At 42.4% G+C, this 24,333-nt stretch overlaps 1 long non-coding RNA gene across 1 annotated transcript; it reads left to right on the forward strand.

Annotated features, from left to right (window-relative positions):
* Positions 1-1,853: 1,853 nt before the first annotated feature.
* LOC144586257 (uncharacterized) lies at positions 1,854-23,627 on the forward strand. Its single transcript, XR_013540979.1, has 2 exons — positions 1,854-3,035; positions 7,237-23,627. It is a non-coding gene; the product is annotated as an uncharacterized LOC144586257 (long non-coding RNA).
* Positions 23,628-24,333: the final 706 nt, after the last annotated feature.

Raw genomic sequence — 24,333 nt, forward strand, 5'->3', positions numbered from 1 at the left:
GGACATTCTTTTATCTGTAACAAGGGAGAAAGACAGTTAACTTCCCCTGACATGAAATCTGGTATAACTAGCGCAACTCAAATTGATCATTCAAATTTGAAAGCTATTTCTGGGGACTTGAGAATAACTGCATGTTGAAGCTTCAGGATGATTTGGGAATTTTGTCTATTTCTTCCCCCATAAACTCCAAGCTCATGAACCCTGACAAACCTACGCTCAGAGTGGGCATGACACCCCTTGCTGGGGGGGGGGGGACATTTTAGAAGGAATACACCTTGGGAGCTAAGCAAAAGCAAATCAAAGTGGAAATTCACTTCGGAGATTTTGAAACCTGGGTGGCTCCTATAGGGAGATACGAACCAAAGCCCTATAGGGCTTTTATAGGGCAAGGGGCCTGCCGGAGGGGGGGGCCTTCCTGTGTTTTCTACAAACTCATTAAGGAAACCTGTCACACGAAGAATCCTTCGAAGGCCTCACAGTCCCATTCTCTTGAGCAATCCAAGCTGCGGAGGCTTGCAACAGAGCAGAAGACAAATCGTAGCGGTCAACTTCATAATAACATTTAATCAGAACTTGGGAATGTTACTCTTTGGACTAAACTCTTGGCCTGCATATCCAGACCGAAAGAGTAATGTTTCAGATCTTTGCACTTAATGATGGTGGTGGTGAGTCATTCCTTCTTTGATGATGGGCTGCAGAGATTACTAACATTTGTTATTGTCCCTCTGACTTCTTAGTATCTTTAGGAAGTAGTGGCCAGAATCCTATCTATGTTTGCATAAAATTTGCTTAACTTGTGGCTGCTAATTGCAGATAATTAAGGAAACGTCAGGGCAAATCTCATTTGTACCCAACTGCACAACCTAGATGTGCACAATACCTCATAAATTAGCTGCAATTAGCCACAACAACTTACACAAACCTTACATGGACACTCATAGGATTCTCACTAGTGCTTCTAGCTTTCCCTTTAAAAATGTTACTAAGTGCTTTTAAATGTGTTTTTAGTATTGATTTTATTAACAGCTTTAATATAATACTTGTTTTCTTTTTAAATATTATGTACTTACTGTTTTTAGTGTTTAAATATTGTCTTTTTATGGTTACAGTGGGGTCTCTACTTAAGAACGTCTCTACTTAAGAACAATCCAACTTAAGAACAGCTCCATTTGCTAAATTTTGCTTCTACTTGAGAACAGAAATCCAAGATAAGAACAGGAAAAAAAAAACCTTTCCTGCTCTTTTTTTAACCTTAGGTCATTTTAGGTTAAAAAAAATTCTCCCCCTAGTGGTAGAGTACGTATTAACCAGCTTTGCATTAGTTCCTATGGGAACTAATGCTTCAATGTACGAACGCACCTCTACATAACAAAAAAAACAAAACAGCCAGAACGGATTAATTGGTTTTCAGTCCATTCCTATGGGAAATTTTGCTTCAACTTAAGAACGTTTCAACTTAAGAACACCATTCCAAAACGGATTAAGTTCTTAAGTAGAGGTTCCACTGTAGTTTCTATGGACGGAAAAGAGCAGATACAGATTAAATGGTTTTCAATGCATTCCTATGGCAAATGCAGATTCAACATAAGAACTTTTCAACTTGAGAACCACCTTCTAATACGGATTAAGTTCTTAAGTAGAGACCCCACTGTATAAGCTGCCCTAGGTCCTTTTAGGAGAACGGCGGGATGTTGATGATGATGATGGTGGTGGTGGTGGTGACGACGACGACGACGACGACGACGACGATAATAATAATAATAATAATAATAATAATAATAATAATAATAATAATAATAATAATAATAATAATAATAATAATAATAATAATAATAATAATAGATCTAAGGAATTAGTGCTAACAGCCAATGTCAACTCTGCCAAGAAAAAGATGAAATAGTGCCACACTTCATCTGTGAATGTTCAAAGATTGCACAAACAGATCACAAAGTTAGACATGATAGAGTGGCAAAGTTAGTGCACTGGTCATTATACAAAAAATAGAACTTGCTGGCTTCCAAGAACCCGTGGGAACATCTGGTAGAGAAGATGTCGGAAAATAAGGAAGTCAAGATCTTGTGGGGTTTCTGGATCCAAACGGATAGACACCTTGAACATAACACACCAGACATGGTAGTAATAGAATGAAGAAATGTCTGGATCATTGACATGGCAATTCCAGGGGATGCCAGAGTTGAAAATAAAGAATTGGAGAAACTAACGAAGTACAGAGGTCTGGTAAATGAAACATCTCTCCTCTGGAAGAAACACACTTCAGTGGTCCCCGTAAGTCATTGGGGCTTTGGGAACAATATCAAGAAATTTCACGCAGTAGTATAAGCAGATGCAGATCTCCAAAATCACACCATCAGAGTTACAAAAATGGCAATATTAGGAACAGCATACATACTGTGCCAATATTTAACAGATATTTAGGTTTTTGGTTGAAACCTGTATCTGTTATGTTTTTATAATTTTGACTATGCCTGGTGTATTTGAATAATGATGATGATGATTTCCTTTCTTTCCCCCATTCTGCATTTTTTAATTTTAATTGTTTTGTCTTTAATGTTTTAATATTCTCTTTTGTGTTCATAGCTAAAGAATCTTTTTAGAATATTTGAAGTAATTTTCTTTCTCTTTTTTGCCACTTGTTCAGTTTTTAATAACTACAACATCACCACAGTTACCATTCCGTTTCCTTTTAACCTTTCCTTTGAATTTCATTTATTCCTTTCCTTTAAACAAGAGCCTGGAGGGTATTCAGAATAAATGTATCTCTCGTTTAATTAAGCATGCCTCTAGAAAACTAGCAAGAAGAACGCAAGAATTGGTGGTACCCGACAGAAAGGAAAAATATTAATGTTGACAAGGGAGGGTTTCTGTTTATCTCTCCATACAGACAAAAGAAAAGGGATAATGTGTTGGACTATAACTTCCAGAGCATCGTAGCCAGCATTGATGGTGGCCATTCTAGTTGCCTCAAACATAATTTTGGCAAACTCAGCTATCACAGGTCTTTCAATTTTTCACAGGTATATGCTATTCTTCCATCTCTTTCACAACTTGGCATAGCATATTTGTGGTTTCTTCCCATTTTTGTCTCTTTTAACACAATCCCGGGAGGACGGTTAGGCTTAGACAGACTGACTTGCCACAGACCACCCAGAGAGGTTTTCTCCCCAAGGGGTGACTTGAATTCAAGACTTGATGTAAGAATAAAATGAGGTGACCCCATAGTCTCCTGTTCAACCGCCCTGTAAACTCCCCAGAGGAGGAACAGATTTTTTTAAAAAGCAGTGATAAAGTATAATTAAAGTTCACTGAGGAGTTCAGCTTTGTGGTATGAATTTCCCACTCAAAAAGCCTCACACTTTTTCAACCCAATATAGGGATTTCTTTGGAGACAAAGCAGCTTCTGCAATGGCTCGTATAGCCCTTGCGGTGGAACCAGATTCTTCCAGCAGATGCTGATATTTGAGCTTCTCTTGTACTTCATTCCAGGTCAATTAATCTAAAATGTCCCCAATGACTGGACTCTATGGGTGGAGCATCCTAGGGACCAAATCCAGCCTTCCTCTGGTCTGAATCCGGGTTTCTGCCAAATAAGAATTTAGCCTTCTCGGGCTTTCCCAAACGGGTATGTGGCTTTTCCTTGTGACATCACTGTTTGGTAGTGTCTTTGCTCTCATAGCCTCTGCCCTCTCTCGTTCTAAAATGTTGTCTTAGTGGCAGCAAGAGTTTAAAGATAAAATATACTGTTTTGGGGGGTTCCAGACAGTTGATTCTGGCCTCTGTCACCACTAACTTTCCAGAGCCTCTCTGAAATAGAATGCAACCCTCCCTCTCCTCTTGCGTGGGTCAGATTAGAAACTTCACAAATAAAGATGGGAACTTCATATTTGTATCTGCGAGATGGCGGTACCACGGGTGTTGTGAAGGCTCAGTTCCGTCCCTCACAACTAGCCGGCCCATTCTCCATGCGGCACTGTGGTCATCCTCCTTTGGCGGTGGTACACCAATCCTGACAGGAGCCCGGCCGGCCCTTCCCCTTCCCCCCGGCACAGCCAACCGCTCATCAGCTGAAGAAGGAAAAAGTGGTCGGCTGCATGAGGGGGCAGGGAAGGGTGGACCAGGCTACCAGGATTGGTGGGTTGTTGCTGGAGGAGGACTGTAGAGCTGCATGGAGCCTGGTGAGTGGGCCGGATGGTTCTGGGGGAAGGAATCGGCCCCTGTAGCAATAGTGGTTCCATGGTTCATATTTGTGTCCCCCAGATACAAATACGAAGTGCCCATCTCTATTTACAAACCTGTACTTGCCATGGCTGGTAGTCCTGTTTGCATACAGGTACTGTGTATGTATATGTTTAGAGGATTCCCAGTGTGGCATCGTGGACAGAGTGATGGACTAGGAACTCTAGAGAATAGAGTTCGAATCCTCACTTGGCCATGGAAGCTCACTGGGGGTATGGAAATAGTAAAACCACCCTTTAAATATCTCGCTTACCTTGAAAGTTTTATTAGGGTTGCTCCAAGTTGGTGGAGACACTGAACTGGGGAAGAGGCACTTATACTTGTCACCCACTGCTCATGGTAGTGGCATTTCAGGACTTGAGCCTGGAATGGAACCTACAAGAGCCTCTTACCATGGTCAGTGCTCAGAGGCAATGGAAGTTGTGCAAAACAGCTGAAGAAAAGTTCATGCTTATTCATCAGCAGAGACCTCCAGATTTTGGTCTAAAATTATGTGCCCTGGGCCAAAGCGCCAGTTGCTCTACCTTAGTTATGGCTCTGCTGGGAGGTGCCCCAGTTAGGGAAGACAATGGCAATAAGGCTGGTCATAATGAGACATCTTATACCAAAAGCCCAAAGTGTACATGATGATGTAAAAAGAGCCTCTGCAGGCTGAGCTCCTGTTTTCCAGAATAGCTAACTGGATGCCTCAGGGAAATAGATAAACAGAACATGATTGCAATAGCACTGTGTTTTTATTGATAGCATTGAGCCATTGTATGTTGATGTTTTTACAACCTCACATGCTGCCTTTAGTTGGTTCAGCTGGAAGGAACCTTTCTGTACTGTCAATCTATCCAGCACGAACCAATTGTTTCCTCGCGCCACTGAACTCAAAGAGAGCCCTGCCTCTCTGCTCTGTGTCTCTTTCCCTTTCTTGAGTCTTTTGATGATTGTTGTTAAAATGAGTCATGTCTGTCAGTTTCATGTTTAATCTGTTCATAATTGTAAGTAAAGACAATGGTTTTTATTCCTTCTCCTACTAATGTCTCAGAGTGAGTTATTGAGAGCCAGTTGATGCATTTCTGCTGCATAGCTAGAGGAATCTCACCAAAAATTAAAATATCTGCAACACTGTCCACTTCTTAGCATGTGGTATTTTAAACCTAGAGGTTCCACAGAGTGATCGTGGTTTGAAGCTACTGATGCTCCCTGACTACCCACCACAGAAGCATGTGGATTAGTTTGTTTTACAACTAGGAGACTGAACTTTTACCTACAATTTGCCTTCTACCTCCCTTTTGTGTTTTCCTGTGTTTGATGAACATTGGCCCAATATTCAACATTTTTGCTTTTTTTGGGACTGCAACTTGTAAAACTGCATTCCCAGTCAAGACCTTAATTTCTCTTCAACCATGATTTATGCCCTGGAGAATCTCAGAGGAAAATAATCTTTTTCTATAACCTATCTAACTGTGCCCTTCTCGTAAACAGGTTGTGTTTTTTTAAAGCACAATGTAAAAAAAGGTTGTGACCTACAGTGTTAAAAGGAAGGAACTCTGAAGTTATAAGCCTATACCTGCCAACAACAAGTATAGTAAAAGGGAAATGAAAAAAGAATAAAAAGCATGATGTTTCCTATTTGATGTGCAGCTGCTTGACTTTTCTGCTGGTCCTCTGCCACATGCCACCCTCCACCCAGAAAAGACAGAGATACCAAAAGCTCAAAGCACAGCGCCACTAAACCTATGCGAATGACCTTGAATCAAACAACTTCAGCAGAAAAAAACTCTGTGTAACGAAAAGCATTTCATTATTATTAATTTTCCCCCATATCTGTTCAAAGCTGGACTCTATGCATATGAGTTTCAAAGTAAATCCCTTTGTATTGAAGGGCTTTTACTGACAAATAATGATACATAGGAGTGCAGGGTTACTACAGTGTGCTTCCGAGTCTTGCCCTTTTTTCTCACAAATTAATTCACTAATCAGAGATTGTTAACCCAGGTTTTTTTATCCTGTGATATCTGGCAGTCATTTACATTACTGGTCTTCAAGGTACCTTCCCAAGGCCCTGGAGATTCTGTTAAAGGTTATAAGGAATCTCTTAATGAGAATAAAAAGCAAAAGCAGCTGTACCGATGCATGAGGGGAAAAAATCCAACATCTAAAACAGCAACCAACCAGAATTTCACAAAATAATTAAGTAAGCTTAAGGGACGTGGTGGTGCTGCTGGTTAAACCGCAGAAGCCTGTGTGCTGCAAGGTCAGAAGACCTGCAGTCGTAAGATTGAATCCAAGCAACGGAGCGGGCTCCCGTTGCTTGTCCCAGCTCCCGCCAACCTAGCGGTTCGAAAGCATGTAAAATTGCGAGTAGATAAATAGGTACCACCTTGGTGGTCACGGCGTTCCGTGTCTAGTCGTGCTGGCCACGTGACCACGGAAACTGTCTTTGGACAAACGCTGGTTCTATGGCTTGGAGACAGGGATGAGCTCTAGAGTTGGACACGACTGGACTAAGTGTCAAGGGGAAACTTTTCCTTTACCTAAGCTTGCAAATTCTCCAAAATTCTTCATCAGGGTGGATGGAACGAAAAAAAAGTCTGTTAGGAAAAGCACAGATGTTTGTTAAATAAATCATGACACATATTCAGAGGGTGTACCTTTTTTCCCCAAATGACTGTAAATAACGCTTGTAGAAATTAGACAAGCTGATGTTTCCTGAAATTATTGCAGCAGTGAGAAGACTTATACTTTGATAAAAGCTTTTGATATGATTGTCTGTGATTGGTTTCATTCTGGAATTCAACCTTTTTGGGGGATAAATTCCAGCTATGATGAGCACAGGTTTCTGATTTTTTTTTTCCCCTGGAGGACTATTACAATTTGTGGGGCTCTGGAGGGGTGGTGGTTCAGGCAACAGCTGAGCTAACCTGACAACAAGAGGGGGTAAGGAGGGCAAAACATTTTTGAAACATATATTTTCTCTGACTTTTCTTACAGGTCAGGTCAAGAATCTGCCCACAGCCAAATCTACCACCAAGTACTGGCCACTTCATGGAGCAGAGGGAAGAAGCAAAAATACTGTTTTAACTATTTTAATGTTGTCTTCAAACATGCTTAAATAATTCCAAAATGCAAGCAATAAAATTCAAAGGGAAAGTTTGATAGGATAATTTTAGACCATTTGTTATTCAGTTTCCTTATTTATGGATTTGTTTATTTAGACAACAAAAGACACAGAATAGCTGACATCTTTCTTGTTCTTTTCTGGGCAGTCCGTCCAAACTCTTCCCTTTCACACCTTCCTTATTTTATTTTTAAAATTTATACCTCACCCATCTAGATCGAAGTCTACTCTGGGCGGTTAACAATAATAGATAAAATAATAACAATACAATACAATAAAAAAACAACAGTAATAATATAGTTCAAGATGGGAAAAATAATCAGTTGATGACAGGAGGGAAAGCCTGCCTAAAGAGCCAGGTCTTGAGTTGGCTCTTAAAAACACCCAGCGAGGGAGCCAGGCAGATCTCTGGGGGCAGACTGTTCCAAAGGCGAGGGGCCACTGCCGAGAAGGCCCGCTTTCTTGTTCGTTCTCTCCAGGCATCCCTCGGTGTTAGGCCCCTCAGCCGCCCTTCCTGGCTAGAACGAGTGATTCGAGTAGATCCAGGTGGGAGGAGGCATTCCACTAGATATCGAGGTCCTAAACCGTTTTGGGCTTTATATGTCATCATTAACACTTCGAAATCAGTGCAGAAACAAATGGGCAGCCAATGCAAGGCAGCCAGAGTGGGGGAAATATGCTGATATTTTCTCACCCCAATGAGAAGTCTTCCGCATCAATCTCAAAGGTAGCCCCACATAGAGTGTGTTACAGTAGCGTTACCTTGTTCTTTACACCATAGTTGCTGGAGAATTATGGAAGCCATGTCAATGGTGCCATTTGGAAGCTCCTGTGATTGTGGAGTCACTCCTGGAGAATGGAAGGGATCCCCTCCTGTTGGCAAGACCTGAGATTAATGCTGCCGAGAAAGCCTGAGATTAACCCAGATATTATTCTGATCTGTGTGCTCTTCTTAACTCAAGAGCTGCCCTGCCTTTCCTTTATTCCTTCGGGCATAGGCGTTCCAGCGGGTGCCTCTCTCACCTTGGTTCTGGTTATTCCACCAGAGAGCGTTAAATACTGGGGCTTGGCTCTCTACCACCACCACCACCTAGATTAAACTGTGTTCCCAAGTCATGTTTGAAGGATAAAGGCGTTCCATTCAGACAAAGTTACTTGGAAGTGAAAAACGTTGCATGCATCCTTTTTTCTTTGGCAGGCATCAAAAGACTGGTGAGAAATCTGTCACATGATTCACCTAATAGCCATGGCTTTTCAGATATACAGTACATCTAAGATACATCCAGGGACTGGGCCAACGTTCTCCTAGATCAGCGGTCCCCAATCTTGGGCCTCCAGATGTTCTTGAACTACAACTCCCAGAAGCCTTCACCACCACCTCTGCTGGCCAGGATTTCTGGGAGTTGAAGTCCAAGAACATCTGGAGGCCCAAGGTTGAAGACCACTGTCCTAGATGACTAGCTTGAAAATGTTCTCTATTAGGAAGTAGAAGGCATGGCACGACAAATGGTTTTGAGCTCAATTGCTCTATGTACAACCCCCAAAATGGGAGGCTTCTGTTGTCCCATAGAGCGTAATAAATCTGCCACTAAATTCTTTGAGTTTATACCTAAAGGGGAAATATAATTATAATTTGGATGAAGCAGAATTTAATAAATGCATTTTACACAACTAGCATCTGAAAAATAAATGAGAATTCTGTTCAGGACAGAAATTCGGCGTACCTGGTAAGGGTTGTAGACCCGCATATTTAATATTGTGTTCTTTAAACAAAACAGCAGCAACAACAAACCTTAAAACCTTGTGAGGTGGGTGCTAGAAGTAAGGGATGACTGTGATAAAAGAGCAGGTTTAAGATGGACGTTTAAAACGTCATAATGGTAACAACTGGTCAACAGCAGAGGTGATAGACCTGGTGCCAAGCTTCCTCAACTAAACACGGGGGGGGGGGGGAATGACCTCCAAAAATCATTCCAGTTCTATGGATTAAATCCGAAATTAGTTCTTCCTAGAGTCTACTCTAGGTGTGACTAATCTTGGATTTTAATTCTACAGTTCTGTGTAAGAGTTTGGTACCTGAAATTGCAAGTCATTTGCTGATCTGCAGAAAAACACTCTTGATTCTAAAAGCAGGGAAGGGTTAACTCCAGAACTGCACAGCTGATGATAAAGCCACAAGACACCCCTAACCCATTTATGTGCAAGAGCTCCCCTAAGCCTTCTGCTTTTTGCTTGTTACCTTGCTTTGAAAAAGACACGCAGGCAGGTAGGGACAAGCACCTATCATTTAGAAGTAACTAATTACAAGTAATTACCTTTTGCAATTTATTATTTTCTGTGTTTAAAAAGTTCCAATTATGGCTATCACTGGAGATTAAGACTCCCAAAGTATAACTTGTAAAGTTACATTTATACTTACAAGTAACTACATGGTAGAAGAGGAACATAGCATGGTTCAAGGGTTGATTCTTAATATGCCTCATGCTGATGTCAGGAAGAGGACATGATTTGTATTGTTGATCAACGGGTTGTAAAGTTCAGATGATTTAAGTAACTAATCTAACTAGACTAAATTTATGAAACAAATACCTATTTTTACTTTTTTTGAGAAATGGAAAAAATAGGCTGTAACTAGAACAGCAACTAGCTACTTGCGGTGTGTAAATGTAACAAATTATTTTTTAAATAATCCAAATCTGGATTTGTGGCTCATATATTGAGCAGCCCTGAACTATACACAGGTGCTACACAAATGGCATTCACAGAAACCAAGATTAAGAACCGAAGGCAGAACCAGTTCATGGCTGGCTCAATCAAAAGCTTCCCAAAAGGGTATTGTGAGTCCATGGAGCTGCTGAGGTAGCTGCTTACCTCTGTAGATAATGTGACTGGTAAGAGGATGAAAGCAGAGTGAATAAAAAGCAATGATTATTTTTTTTTAAAAAAATCAAATTGATTTAAATCACAACTTAATTTTTCTTAAAAATTTAAAATCAAATGGTTTTTTAGAAAATCCTTTTTTTAAACCTGGAAATCATGTCTTAAATCGCAATATAAAATTTTAAAATATTTTCTTTAAAAAATTGAAAATCCTTTTTTAAACATTTAAATCATGACTTAAAATTTAAATCAATTTGATTCAAATCCAAACCACCCTGTAAGGGAGGTCCTAAAAACAAGTGGAGGCTATAATATGAGCGGCTGTATAACCTGCCATTTCTTGAGGCCCAGCGTTAGCACTTGGAATATTTAGGACGCTGCCCGAGCGCCGGGGCCTGTCGTAGCTTGCTAGCTAGATTTCTGAGCCCCTCTTTCAGTTGCCACAAGACCTCAGAGCAACATTCTCCTGTGACATGGGAGTTAGCTGGCCGGATAGCTCCATGAGTTAGGGATCTCCCTGCAGTGCCAGAGGTTGGGCGTCCATTTCCCCACCGTGCATCCCCATAAGAGCCAGCCTGTGTAGCCCTGGGCACGCTACACGGTCCCAGGGTGCTGCAGAAGAAGGGAATGGTAAACCACATCTGAGTACTTTGCACCTAGGAAAACCTGGAAAAGCACCAACACAAGGCAAAGCCAGAAGAGGAGAACGACTGTGTGCTTTACAGTGGGGCACATCCCTCTCAAATCAATAGCTAGCCGGAGTGTGCTAAGACAGCATTACCTCCATTGGCTTGCTGCTGCAGGTTTCTTGAACAGGGCACCCAATGTTTTGTGTTGGATTATGTTTCCCTCTGATAAATCCATAGAGGTATTTGGATAGCTCGGTGATTTAGGTCTCTGGCTGCAGAGCCAGAGGTTAGTTCAATTCCCCCACGGTGTCTCTTCAGGACTCATAATCCATAGGGTCCCTCCCAGCTTTGCAGTTTAAAAATTATTGTTATTAATATTATTATCTCCTTTACCTCCGGAGCCTGACCTCTGACCGGAGACCCTGCTGCCTGCCCCTGTGGAACCACCTACCACAAGGATCAGGTCTGTTTGCACCACTCCCTGCTGAAAAATCTCTCCCAAGAATCGCTCATTTTCCGAAAAACTGGGGGCCATACAACCCTCTGGGAGAGCTGGCTTGCTTGCAAAGTCTGTATGGCAGGCCTTTCTATTCATATGTAATCTTTTCACTCCATCTTCAGACAATCTCCCTGGCTCCTGGTTCATTACACAATGACAGCCAAATTGTTCTCTTTGCTGTTTACTAAATCTCCAGGGACTTGCCCCAAGGTTGGGCAGGTGCTTGGTTTTCTGCGTTCTCCCCTTCTGTCTCTTTCCTCTCTCTCTCTCTCTCTCTCTTTGCACCACCGGCAAACTTCCTGTACTTTGCCTCTTGTTGTAAGATGCTTGGAAGATGATAAAAGTGTGAGAAAATGAAACGGTGGCGCGGCGGGATTCTCATCTGTTCCCATTCTCCCGTCATTATGCGAGTGGTGGTTGCCTTCTGTCTATTTTACTAGATGGGTGTCATTTATTTATTTAATTAGAGAATTTATAAGCTTCACCCTAAGCTCCCGGTGCAGCGTATAATTAAGAGAACAAAAGCGTACAGTAAAAAAATGAAACAATAAAACAGCCTAAAACACAGGAACAATGTCAGCTAACAATAAAACCAGGCCAGACCATAAAACAGCAATTAAAATAACTACTTTACAGGTTGAAATGCCCAAGCAAATAAACAAACCCTTGCATGGCGCCAAAAAATATGTCCAAGGAGGCGTCGGGTGAGTTTCTCTGGGGTGACCATCTCAGTACAGTCACCTAATCTCATATGCATTTGGAGGAAAAATGGTTCCTGATTAAGATACCAAGTTTTAAGCATGATGATGGCCATAAGATGAATGAAGGATAGGCAAAGTGCCCCTTCATGATGTTGATAGATAAAATCTCTTCTCAGCCCTCACCAAAATAGCCAATAGGGAAGGATGATGGGAACAACCATTAATCAATCAGAAGGGCACAGTTTGTCCACTCCGGTGCTAAACAAATATTTTTCCAGGTAACCCATCACTGTACCAGGTTGTACTGTACTGTATAGGTATCGGCTGAGGCTGAATTGCACCTGGTAATGGATTTTTAGCCAATGTCTCTGCTTCTGGTTCCCTTTAGCAAGTGCTTTTTAAGCAAACAGGTTTCTGAGAAGGATTCCCAGGCAGTTGTACACACTGTCCATTGCAGAAGTTCGATCTCGATGTTACAAGGACATGAGCAAGTGTGATCAGGGCTGTCTCCATCATGGAGAACTTGGAGATGGTACATGGGTCTTAGTTGGTAAAAGGTGCGGCATCACACTGATGCTATTTGGGCCTCAGAGTGCTGGAATGACTAGGACTTCCAAAATGTGGGACTGGACTCCCGGGAAGGCACAAGCCCACCTAAAACAGGTTGACCTCCCTGGTCATCTTCTCAACAATGTCTTCATCTCAAACACCGTACTTTTCTGTGTATAAGGTGTCCCCATGTATAAGACGCCCCCAGTTTTCTAATCCAACATTAAGAAATCTAAGTGGGGTTTAACAAGTGTAGGGGGGAAGGGAACAAAGCGCTGCAGGATTGCTTTGATCCCTGCTTTCCCCTCCACTTGTTTTTGTTCTGTCCTCGGCTTACTTCTGTGTATAAGACGACCCTCAATTTTGAGTCTAAAGATTTGAGACAAAAGTATAGTCTTATGCAGGGAAAAATATGGTAGTTTCTTAGCTCGTTAGTGCTCATCTAGTCCATAGTTGGTGATAAACACGGATTAAAGATTTTGCTTTTGTGTGCATCTTGTACTGTGCACTTTTTAACATTTATATCTGGAAAGCGAGGGACTTATCAGAGCAATGCCAGTGTTGTGATTTGCTGACTGCCATGAAGGATGAATAAATGGCAGCCGTTGTCACCGAAAGTATCCTTAAAGCTACTAAGACCTATTATGTGTGGCCAAAGCCAACACAGTTGTCATTTTTGCAAACAAGTCCATAAACATGAGTAGACTATCTGATCATGCCTATATTAATGATTTGTAGCCTGAATAACATTTGTAAAAGTTCCCTGAAGGTCATAGTTAGTCGCTCTTAATGGCTGTTTATTTTTATCTGTTGAGTCCTGTGTGGCAGGTGATGCTGATGCAGGAGGTCTGGCTTCGCATCACACCCCACTTCATGTCTTTGAACCTACGTCTTGGACATCCTATAAAGGCTTGCCAGGACGAGCGTATCTTGCTCCCAGGGCCAAAATTGTGTGGCCCGGGAGTGGATTCTTGTGGTGTTGTAGAAATAGGAAAGGACAGAGACTGGAAGTGGGACCAATTCAGTGTGGATAGAGGGAAAAGGGAAATTAAGATCAGTGTGGAAAGAGGTATGAGGCGAATTAAGGCAAATGGGAGCCATATCTAACTGAACGTGGTTAATGAGGAAATATGGGAACAGAGCAGAGCAGAGGCAGGCGGGAGTCATCAAGTTCTGATGTCCGAGGAAGAAGCAAAATGCACCAGGTGGATGCAGTGGGTGCTACTGTTCCCACATGCTTTGTATTCTATGTGGCTTTATTAACAGCACAGCTAAGATACAAGCGGTTTACAGGGATGGGACCCGAATCATAACACTCACGGTCAAGTTGGACTTAAGCTGCACCAGCGACACCCAGACTCGAACCACCCACCCACCTCCTTTTTTCTGAGAAAAGTGCTTGTTTTTAATAGGGACCCAACTTGGGCCTTGGGATATGGAACCAAGAGTGGTTGTAAGACCAGATGGGCGGGATATTAAACAAACAAACAAACAAACAAACAAACAAACCAAAGACTCGGAGCTGGGACTCAGAGACTTGCCAAGATCCCTGGGAGTTGATGACCACCCTCCATTGCAGCCAGAGTTTACCTTGAGGGCTCACCACGTACACCTCAGGGGAGCTCCCATGACAAGACATGCCTTGCAACAGGTAGGACTGGCAAAAGAAAAAAGAAAATAAAAAGCTAAGCTCTACTTTGACCCAGATGGCGTAAGGCATGCATTCACAATGCTCTCTTTCTTTCTCCCTCTCCCTCTCTCTCTCTTTCTCAACTTGCTTCTAGCGTTCTGGTGTGCAGAACAACACACACACCCCAATTCCCCAATGGAGTGCCGGGAATGGTGGCAGAATCGCCTTAAGAATCAACCCAATTGGTGCATGAACTGGTTGCTGCCATTGCCCGTCTCTTCCTCCAAGCTGCCCTCTGCGTGTTTGCAAAACTGCAATCATCAAGCAGTTCCTTCTTAGCTGTCTGTCTGAATAATGCCAGGTAGTTTTTCTTCGATAACCATCCCCCTGTAGCCAGAGAAGAAGAAACATGATGGAGGTGCAGCAGCTAGGGGAAAATACGATGTCACCATGACTACCTTTCTCTTCTTCTTCTCCCTGAGCGGTGGGGCAGGGATGGTGCTTTTCTTCTCAATTTGGACAGGTAGGCATCCTTCAGTCTCAAGAGACTAGGGTAACGTGCTCTGAATAGAGGACATGGAACAGCATCTAGTGTGGCTGAGGCGGCCAATTCAAGAGTGACAATCCCTTCCACACTGAAGACAAATCCAATCTGTCCCCTGTCCAGCTCCCTGGTTTTGCTGGTTTCGGGACTGCCGCTTTGCCTCGGCCTGCTGGACAAGGGTCTCTTCAAATTGGGAGAGGCCATGATGCACCGCCTGCCTCCAGGCTGAACGCTCAGAGGTCAAAGTTTCCCATCTGTTGAGGTCCATTCCTAAGGCCTTCAGACCCTGCTTGCAGAGATCCTTGTATCACAGCTGTGGTCTCCCTCTGGGGCGATTTCCCTCCACTAATTCTCCATAACAGGAGAGCTTTTGGAATCTGACCATTGGACAGCAAGAGGGCGTATGCCATAATTCTTGGTAATTCACTATTGTATAAACGTAACACAGTTAACAACATTTTTGCGTTGAGTCTGGGGGCCCTGCCACCATCTGGGAATGGGAAATAAAAATGAAACTTTTATCCTCTTTGAATTTGCCTTGCCATGAGATCAGTCTCCTCACTTGAAGATTCAAGGAAGCCTAGCAATCGCTTGCCACGTCAGCCCATGCCTTGAGACCTAGCATCTGTACTAGTCATAATAGATGTGCTTATAAAAACATTGAGGGTCAAGCATATTTTGAAAGAGGCATGCTCCATTTTCCACCAAAGGCAAGGCAATGCTTCTGGGGAAATGATGCCTAAATTCACACATGGTGCAAAAAACCAGGGTTTAGCGTTACACGCATAATCCTTGGGTTCTCGCTTTCTGCTCTCTCTTCCTCTTGAATGGCTGTGGGTGTGGAATAAACGACTGTCCATTTTCACTGCTCTCAACTCCTGGTTGGGTATTTTAAAAGCAGATTTTTTCCCAAGTACTGTACACATAGGCTCTCCCAGGTCCTGCCATTGTCACGAAGAAGAAACCACAAATCTTCAGGCTGAGTGGCTGCTTTAGCATCTGTTACCTTGCACTCAATAAGGCCTGCAGGCTTTCAATACTGATAAAAGCGAAGAAGGGAGGTGGTTCTGGCCAAAAAGAAAACGTTGCTTTAATATGGTTTGGGCAGTTTGATTTCAGAATGGAAGCCAGAAACTTCCTAAGCCTTATATAAACTGGGTTACATGACACTGGTGGTTGTTTAAGCTGTTGATAAAGAGATAGAATCATAGAATAATGAAGTCGGAAGGGGCTTATAAGGCCATCAAGTCCAATCCCCTGCTCAATGCTGGAATACAGATCAAAGGATATCTGCCAGGTGGGTTGTCCAATTGTCTCTTGAATGCCTCCAGTGTTGGAGTGCTCCCCACCTCTGAAGGTAGTTGGTTCCATTGTCTTACTGCTCTAACAGTTAGGAAATTTTTCCTGATATTCAATCTGTCTTCCTGTAATTTGAGCCCATTATTATGTGTCCTGCACTCTGGAATGATCAAGAACAGATCCTGCCCCTCCTCTGTATGACTACCTTTCAACTATTTTAAAAGTGCTATCATGTCTACCCCCAGTCTACTCTTCTGCAGGCTAAACATGCCCAGTTCTTTCAGTTCTTCCTTATAAGGCTTGGTTTCCAGCCACTGGATCATCCTTGTTGCCCTCTTCTGAACATGTTCTAATTTCTCAGCATCCTTCTTGAAGTGTGGCGTTCAGAAATGGACACAGATTAGGCCCAACCAGTGCTGAATAGAGGGGAACCTTGTACCTCACAGGATTTGGAGACTATACTTCTGTTAATGGAACCTAGAATAGCATTTGCCTTTTTTGTAGCCATATCACACTGCTGGCTCACGTTCAGCTTGTGATCTGCAGTACAACGAAACGGTCATACTTTCCTCTCTCTTTCTTCTTCTGTTCTGCACAGCTATTAATTTCCAACCGCACTCCCCCCCCCCCAGCTGTACATGTTGTGTCCAACTACCTACCGTACTTTAAAAAAAATCCTGGCACAGTTCTAGCTACAAATCACAAACTGAGAGAAACTGCTACTTAAAAGCGAAACAATTCAACAACAACAAAACTGGCCTGTTTAGCAAATTTGAATTTGTGTTAATTCTTAGTTCATGGTAGCCAGGAAGTAAGTGGAAGTGAAATCAAACTTTGCTGGATACTATTGCCAGCGCTACTGAAGGAGGCCAGCAGATGGGCAAACATATCAATTTGAGGACTTGTTCTCTCTCACAGAGGCCTCTGGAGGTAATTTTAACTCCTGGTTTGTTGTTGCCAGACACACACACAGTCCAGACACATGTATCCCTTGTGTAAAACCAAAACAAATAGCAGGATAGAAGGTGGGTGGGTGTGTTTTGCTTCAAAATCATCATCCATATTCAGTCAATTAATTTGTCACTTGATAGCTCCTCATCTGAGCAACAGTAAGTATGCATATTTGGGTTACATCAAGGGCTCTTCAGAGACACTTGACAGTGAATTGATAAGATCCTGCATCTCTAGACCGAAAGGCCAATAACAGGACATGCACTGGAGGAAGAGATTGCTTGCTATTTTATATATTAAGCACCATTAAAGGAGAAATGGGCAATCTTAAACGGCATAATGGACTGCACCCACCAGTTTTCTCCTTTCCCTTGTCTCCTTGCGCCTCACTGCCTGGTGTTTCAGCATGGGCTCCACTGGGCCATCTGGAACAAGGCAGGAAGTGGAGCACCCGCATCATGACTCACGAGTTTTCCTTGTTGTGCCAGCCCCAACTGCTGTCGTAGCAGCATAAGCCTTGTGTGTGTCGGACAACAACTCTGCCTGCCAACCCTTCTATATTCCAACTCTGTGACCTCACAAGGGCTTGCTCAAGTTTTGTCTCTGAAATCTCAACGAATGGGCTTCTGCATTCATTGGGACCGGGCAACTCTAATGATGCATTCTGTATCCATATACCGATATTTACTGCTCTATATTTACATACTTCCTTAGAACAATGAGAGGTTTGGGGGAATAGGTTTGGATTTCCTTGAAGGATAGGTCAGCACTGTAGATGTGTTGTATTTCTGCAATTATTTGATTTATTGAGATGTAGAAGTACACCTGGAGATAGGAAGCACACACAATCTCATGGTGCTGGAGTCTGGACTTCCCCAACGTGGTCCAACTAATCATTCACAATGGCTAATTATCTCCTCCAGACGAAGATGATTTACAGATATAATTTCCTCACTTTTAGGCCATAAATTACTAAGACAAACATAGATGGTCAGATAGCTGGATTAGTAACTCCTGTTTGAATTTTGTTTACATCTACAAGCTGCAGCAAAGTTATTCTGTCACTCATTAGAAGAAGATTTCTTATGACTGGGCCTGTCGCCTATTTAATTGCCCCGTGTGATTGCCCCATCATGAGGCTCTAGTCTAGCCCCTTTGAAACACTATTTTACAAGGTCCCTAAGGTGGCACAGTAGTATTAAGGGGGGAATCCATTATTTGACATAACTGCAGTTTGTGAGAGAAGGTGCTTCCAATAAAAGCACTGAACATGCACAACTTCTAAGCTGAATTTGGAAATAACTAATAACAAATTAGTCGTTGTCGTCGTTGTTAGTTGTGTCCGACTATTCGTGACCCCATGGACCAGAGCACGCCAGGCCCTCCTATCTTCCACTGCCTCCCGGAGTTGTGTCAAATTCATGTTGGTTGCTTCGATGACACTGTCCAACCCTCTCATCTTCTGTCGTCCCCTTCTCTTGCCTTCACACTTTCCCAACATCAAGGTGTTTTCCAAGGAGTCTTCTCATGAGACGGCCAAAGTACTGGAGCCTCAGCTTTAGGATCTGTCCTTCCAGTGAGCACTCAGGGTTGATTTCCTTTAGAATTGATAGGTTTGTTCTCCTTGCAGTCCAGGGGACTCTCAAGAGCCTCATCCAGCACTACAATTCAAAGGCATCAATTCTTCAGCGGTCAGCTTTCTTTATGGTCCAGCTCTCACTTCCATACATCACTACAGGAAAAACCATAGCTTTGACTATTCGGACTTTTGTTGGCAAGGTGATGTCTCTGCTTTTTAAGATGCTGTCAAGGTTTGTCATCGCTTTCCTCCCAAGAACCAGGCGTCTTTTAATTTCGTGGCTGCTGTCTCCATCTGCAGTGATCATGGAGCCCAAGAAAGTAAAACCTGTCACTGCCTCCATATCTTCCCCTTCTATTTCCCAGGAGGTGATGGGACCAGTGGCCATGATCTTAGTTTTTTTGATGTTGAGTTTCAGACCGTTTTTTTTTTTTTTTTTTTTGCACTCTCCTCTTTCACCCTCATTACAAGGTTCTTTAGTTCCTCCTCACTTTCTGCCATCAGAGTGGTATCATCTGCATATCGGAGGTTGTTGATATTTCTTCCGGCAATCTTAATTCCAGTTTGGGATTCTTCCAGTCCATCCTTCCACATGATGTATTCTGCATATAAGTTAAATAAGCCAGGGGACAATATACAGCCTTGTCGTACTCCTTTCCCAATTTTGAACCAATCAGTTGTTCCAAATTAGTAGTTACTTGTAAATTAGTTCTCTCCCACAATGAGGAAGATATAACCACATACCATTACAATTGTGTCTTAACAAGAGGTAACCTCACTCCTTTTGCAGTGTAACATGTCGTTATGCACAGAGCCTTTGAGTAATTAATTGCAAATGACAAAGAAACAGAATGAAGTTTCTTTGTTCTGTAAGTGGCTATTGACAGCTCTGTCTTCCACAGAGACCTCTATTCTGACTGGAAGATAAATTTATATTTTCCAGAGATGAATCAATTCTCCAGTAGGAGCCCAAAGCAATAAAGCTTTTTCTTCTTCCCTTTTTTTCAGTCCTTTCCAATGCATAAAAAAACAGGATATCCCTATTTAAATGGTAAGGCCAGGCAGGGCTAAGACCATTAACATTCTAAGTATCATATTTAACTTTCCAATTTAACACCAAACAAGGATAGCTGTCTCTCCTTCCTGCTCACTGATAGAGTGTCTCCTCTTGGCTAAGTGTGGCAGACGGTACACCATTGTTTAGTATAGTCATAAGGTCTAGCAACCTAATGGGCTATTTAATATTTAAATGAGAGCTGCAGAAAATGGATGTGTATACTCAGGAAAGAAAAGGAGGAAGGAGAATTAAAAGGAGACATGGGGGGGTTGATGGAGGAACTGTTTTTTAAAATCACTAATTTTGCAGACTTCAAAACCTGTTTTTAGGACTTAAAAAATAATATTCATAACAAGATTCTTATCACATACCTTCCAGCTTTTATAACATGTGAAGGCCAGTGATATATAGCAAGGGTGTAATCTAGCCAGGGGTTAAATTTGATTTCTTGGATAAACCTTCAACCTGTGAATGGCACATAATGATGGTAAGTTTCCTGGGGTGAGGGTGGGGGAATAGAAGCTGGCAGTGCCCTGGCATAGGAGAATCTAGCGTAACTGCATATGTGCTTACAATTCACAATGCAGAAGCATTACAGTTTGCAAAATGAGATGTAAAAGCTTTTCCAAATTAAAACATGTGTTGATGTACCTTCCACATGCATGCTTGAACCATTTCTTTCTTTCTTTCTTTCTTCTTTCTTTCTTTCTTTGTAATTGTTGGCTTACTGTATAATTTGGTGGCTGCCCTCTAACATAGAACTCTCTCGGCAGCTTTTGGTAAATAAACCCAAGCACAAATTCAGATACAAAAATTGAACATGAAAGCATCAAATTTAAAGTGACATGCAATACAGCCATAAACAAAACGCATAACCATCCCAACATGGACAAAACATGTTTTTAAAATGAAAAGGCCCCGCAGGCCCAGTCAATCGGTGGAGATTTGGTGGGTCAACTCCTCCATAAATTCCATGGACTCAATGGGCCTGCTCTAGTCATGACTTGCTACTAGAGTTCAGCCCATGTGTGCCTGCTTGCCCCTAACGTCCCAGTCTTTGGGAATGTTGGACAACTGCACTGTGTCTCTGGTTCTCCAAGAAAGGGGGACAAATCTCAGGCAGAATGATACTGGAAAAGGAAAATATTTTGTGATGTAGTTTCTGTTGCCGTTTTGAATTTTGGTTAAACTAATGTATGGCCACCATACATTAAAGGTTAAAAACCAGCATGTCAAAGTGAGCATGGAACCAGCCGCCCCAAGCAGACATGGTCTAGAGGGGTGGGGTAAAAATAAAATAAAATAAAATAAAATAAAATAAAAAAATAAATAAATAAAAAACACATGTATAAGAGGTCAGACAAATGTAACCCAGTTTCCCAATTAGTAATGAGGAAATTACCCCCAAAATAGGTGTCAAATCTCCCACCAACAGCGTATTGGTCAGGTTACAAAACCGAGCCTTAATTTGTGTCCTGGTTCATTTGTCTGAATACATACTGGGACTGCGCTCTAGTTATCAAAACTGTCTTTGCCTACCCTTCATCCGATCCCAAGACTAGGAGGGCTTCAGGACCAAGGCTGAGAACCATCTCTGTCAGCTCAGGAGGAGATACTGACAGACAACAAGGTAGCTACTGCATTAGCAGTGTTCATATTGTCCCAAGCGCCCAACACAAGAGCCAGAAGACGGAAGGTGGAAGTCTTATTTTGTAGTTTAGTCGTTAAGTCATGTCCGATTCTTCATGACCCCATGGACCAGAGCACGCCAGGTCCTCCTGTCTTCCACTGCCTCCCGAAGTTGGGTCAAAATCATGTTGGTCGCTTCGATGACACTGTCCAACCACCTCATCCTTTGTCGTCCCCTTCTCCTCTTGCCTTCACTCTTTCCCAACACCAGAGTCTTTTCCAGGGAGTCTTCTCATGAGATGGCCAAAGTATTGGAGCCTCAGCTTCAGTAAGTCTTATAGATAAGGGCAAATCCATCTGCCTGGACATCCCACTGGTTCTGCCTGAAATGCCTTTTAGATTACAGTTCACAGAACATTCCAGACAGTATGATTATAGGTGATGTCATCCAGAAAAGGAGCTTCCACGGAAGCTTTTATTCCAGGTAAATTACTTAAGAGCTGTACATTTAGGCACATTGGGACATAGCAAGCTGCCTTGAGTCAGACTGTTGGTCCATCTGACCCAGTAGTGCCAGCTCTGAATGGCCGCATTTATCTCTAAGATTTCAAGCACAATTTCTTCCTCGCCCTACATGGAGATTGTCAGCATTAGGTAAAAAAGCGAGAAGTCTTGAGGCACCTATGAGACTATTTGACACAAGCTTTTATCAGCTGTTGTCCGCTTCTTCTGATGCCTGGTGTTAACTTGTGGGCCGTCACCCAAGCCATAAGCAGGCTCAACTCTGCTTGGCTTCTGAAATCAAAGGAAAATGGATGCATTCAGAGCAATATATGCTTGGACACAACTGTGCTGTGAGTCTTGTTTCCAGATCTACTTTGATTCGGATTCCTGCACTGAGCAGGGGGGTGGACAGGATGGCCTTATAAGCCTCTTCCAACTCAATTATTCTATGATTCCATACATTCTGCTTTTATGTCATAAGTTTCTGAGAGGCATCAAATTTATTTTGTGTTGTTTAGTTGTTTAGTCGTGTCCGACTCTTCGTGACCCCATGGACTAGAGCATGCCAGGCCCTCCTGTCTTCCACTGCCTCCTGGAGGTGGGTTAAATTCATGTTGGTGGTTTCGGTGACACTGTCCAGCCATCTCATCCTCTGTCGTCCCCTTCTCCTCTTGCCTTCACACTTTCCCAACATCAGGGTCTTTTCCAGGGAGCCTTCTCATGAGATGGCCAAAGTATTGAAGCCTCAGCTTCAGGATCTGTCCTTCCAGTGATCACTCAGGGTTGATTTCCTTTAGAACGGATAGATTTGTTCTCCTTGTAGTCCAGGGGACTCTCAAGAGTCTCCTCCAGCACCACAATTCAAAAGCATTAATTCTTCAGCGGACAGCCTTCCTTATGGTCCAGCTCTCACTTCCATACATCCCTAGTAGGTGTCATTATGATCTGTTAATTAGGTAGGCAGGTAGGTAATTGTTGTTATGTACCATCAAGTATTTTCCAAGTTATGGAGATCCCCAATAAGTTTTTTTTTAAAAAAGGTATACATGATATTCAACCTGTGTTCCAGCCTCATGGGTTTTCATGGTCAAACAGGTACAGTATGTGAATCCAGCTCTCCTGAGCTGTAATTTGGCCACCTCTTTGCTACACCACACTAGCTCTCCCAGATAGCCAGCTACTTAACACATGTAGAAAGGAAAGGGTGTTGTACCCTGCAACCCTGTGGCTACTTTTCAGATGGAAATCTCATTGATTTAATGGGGATTACTCTACAGTAAGTGTGCTGAAGATTGCAGGCTTAATACCTACCTCAAACAGGAGAGAAGTGATGTGAGGACAGGAGAGAGTTTTGGATTATATCTTTGGCATGTGTGTGTTGGTGTGCTTTTCCTCTGTCACACCCTGGTGCCGTTAGTAAGACAATTAGTTTAACAGTTCCCTGGCTCCAACTGTCTGCCAAAGGTTGAATTGCATTGCAAATTAACCTGAGTTTATCACTTGCCATTAACTCTTCAAAGGCAGCTGGGGAACAAGATCTCCAGCATAGCCGCCCCTTGGGAAGAACAGTCTGGAAATACAGGTTTGTACAAACCAGAGTCTTATATTATTTCTTGTGGACAACATACAGGGGACCAAGTAGTGTCTGGCTCTGCATTAATTGCCATAATTTTTTAAAATTTAATAGTAAATAAGAATGCTGCTGTAATGTATATAAGAGTGGAATGATTTTCTTCCAAATTTCAGGATTGTTTTAATCTGTAATACCTTGGAAAGTTTTTAGCATTAAAAATAAATGCAATGCATGTGGAAACAGGTGTCTCTTAGCTAAGCATGATGTCTACCTCAGATTAAAGAGAGGGTAACTAACACTCCTGCTCCATAATCTAGGTTATTGAACCATCATACTGACACAGAGTTTAGTGCATTTCGGTATCAGAATGAGGAAGTGGGTTGGAAGAGTACTGCTCACCTTTAAGGTTTGTCAGAATAATGCACACAACCATGCAAAATTTATTTTATGTTCTATTTTCAGTGTGGTGGTCCCAGAAACAAGCACATACAGTATTTAAACATATCGCTGACCCCAAATCTCCTGTTGGCTTGCCAAGTCTTTTAAAGATAGATATGGACAGAGCTTGGAAGCTTTACTTTTTAGATGAAAAGTCACAGAATTGGCTTCTAAAATCAAAAGAAGTTGGGTGAGTTCATGATGATATACGACTGGATATATTTCCCACCTTTATGTCATAATTGTTTTGAGAAGGAAGTAGCTGGGAGATTCTGGGAGTTGTAGTCTGAAAAGGCAACATTGTCAAGTTCTGCATGGATGGTATTTCTGTGTAAGGAAGCAGAGGACTAGAACCCAAGCCCTATAAGAAAAGACTGAAAGAACTGGGAATGTTTTACCTGGAAAAAAGAAGACAGAAGCAAGATATGATGTCACTTTTCAAATACCTGAAAGGTAGTCATATACAGGAGAGGCAGGATCTGTTTCCAATCATCCCAGGACACATAAG

The sequence above is a fragment of the Pogona vitticeps genome, chromosome 2, assembly GCF_051106095.1.
Source record: "Pogona vitticeps strain Pit_001003342236 chromosome 2, PviZW2.1, whole genome shotgun sequence".
Classification (NCBI taxonomy): Eukaryota; Metazoa; Chordata; class Lepidosauria; order Squamata; family Agamidae; genus Pogona; species Pogona vitticeps.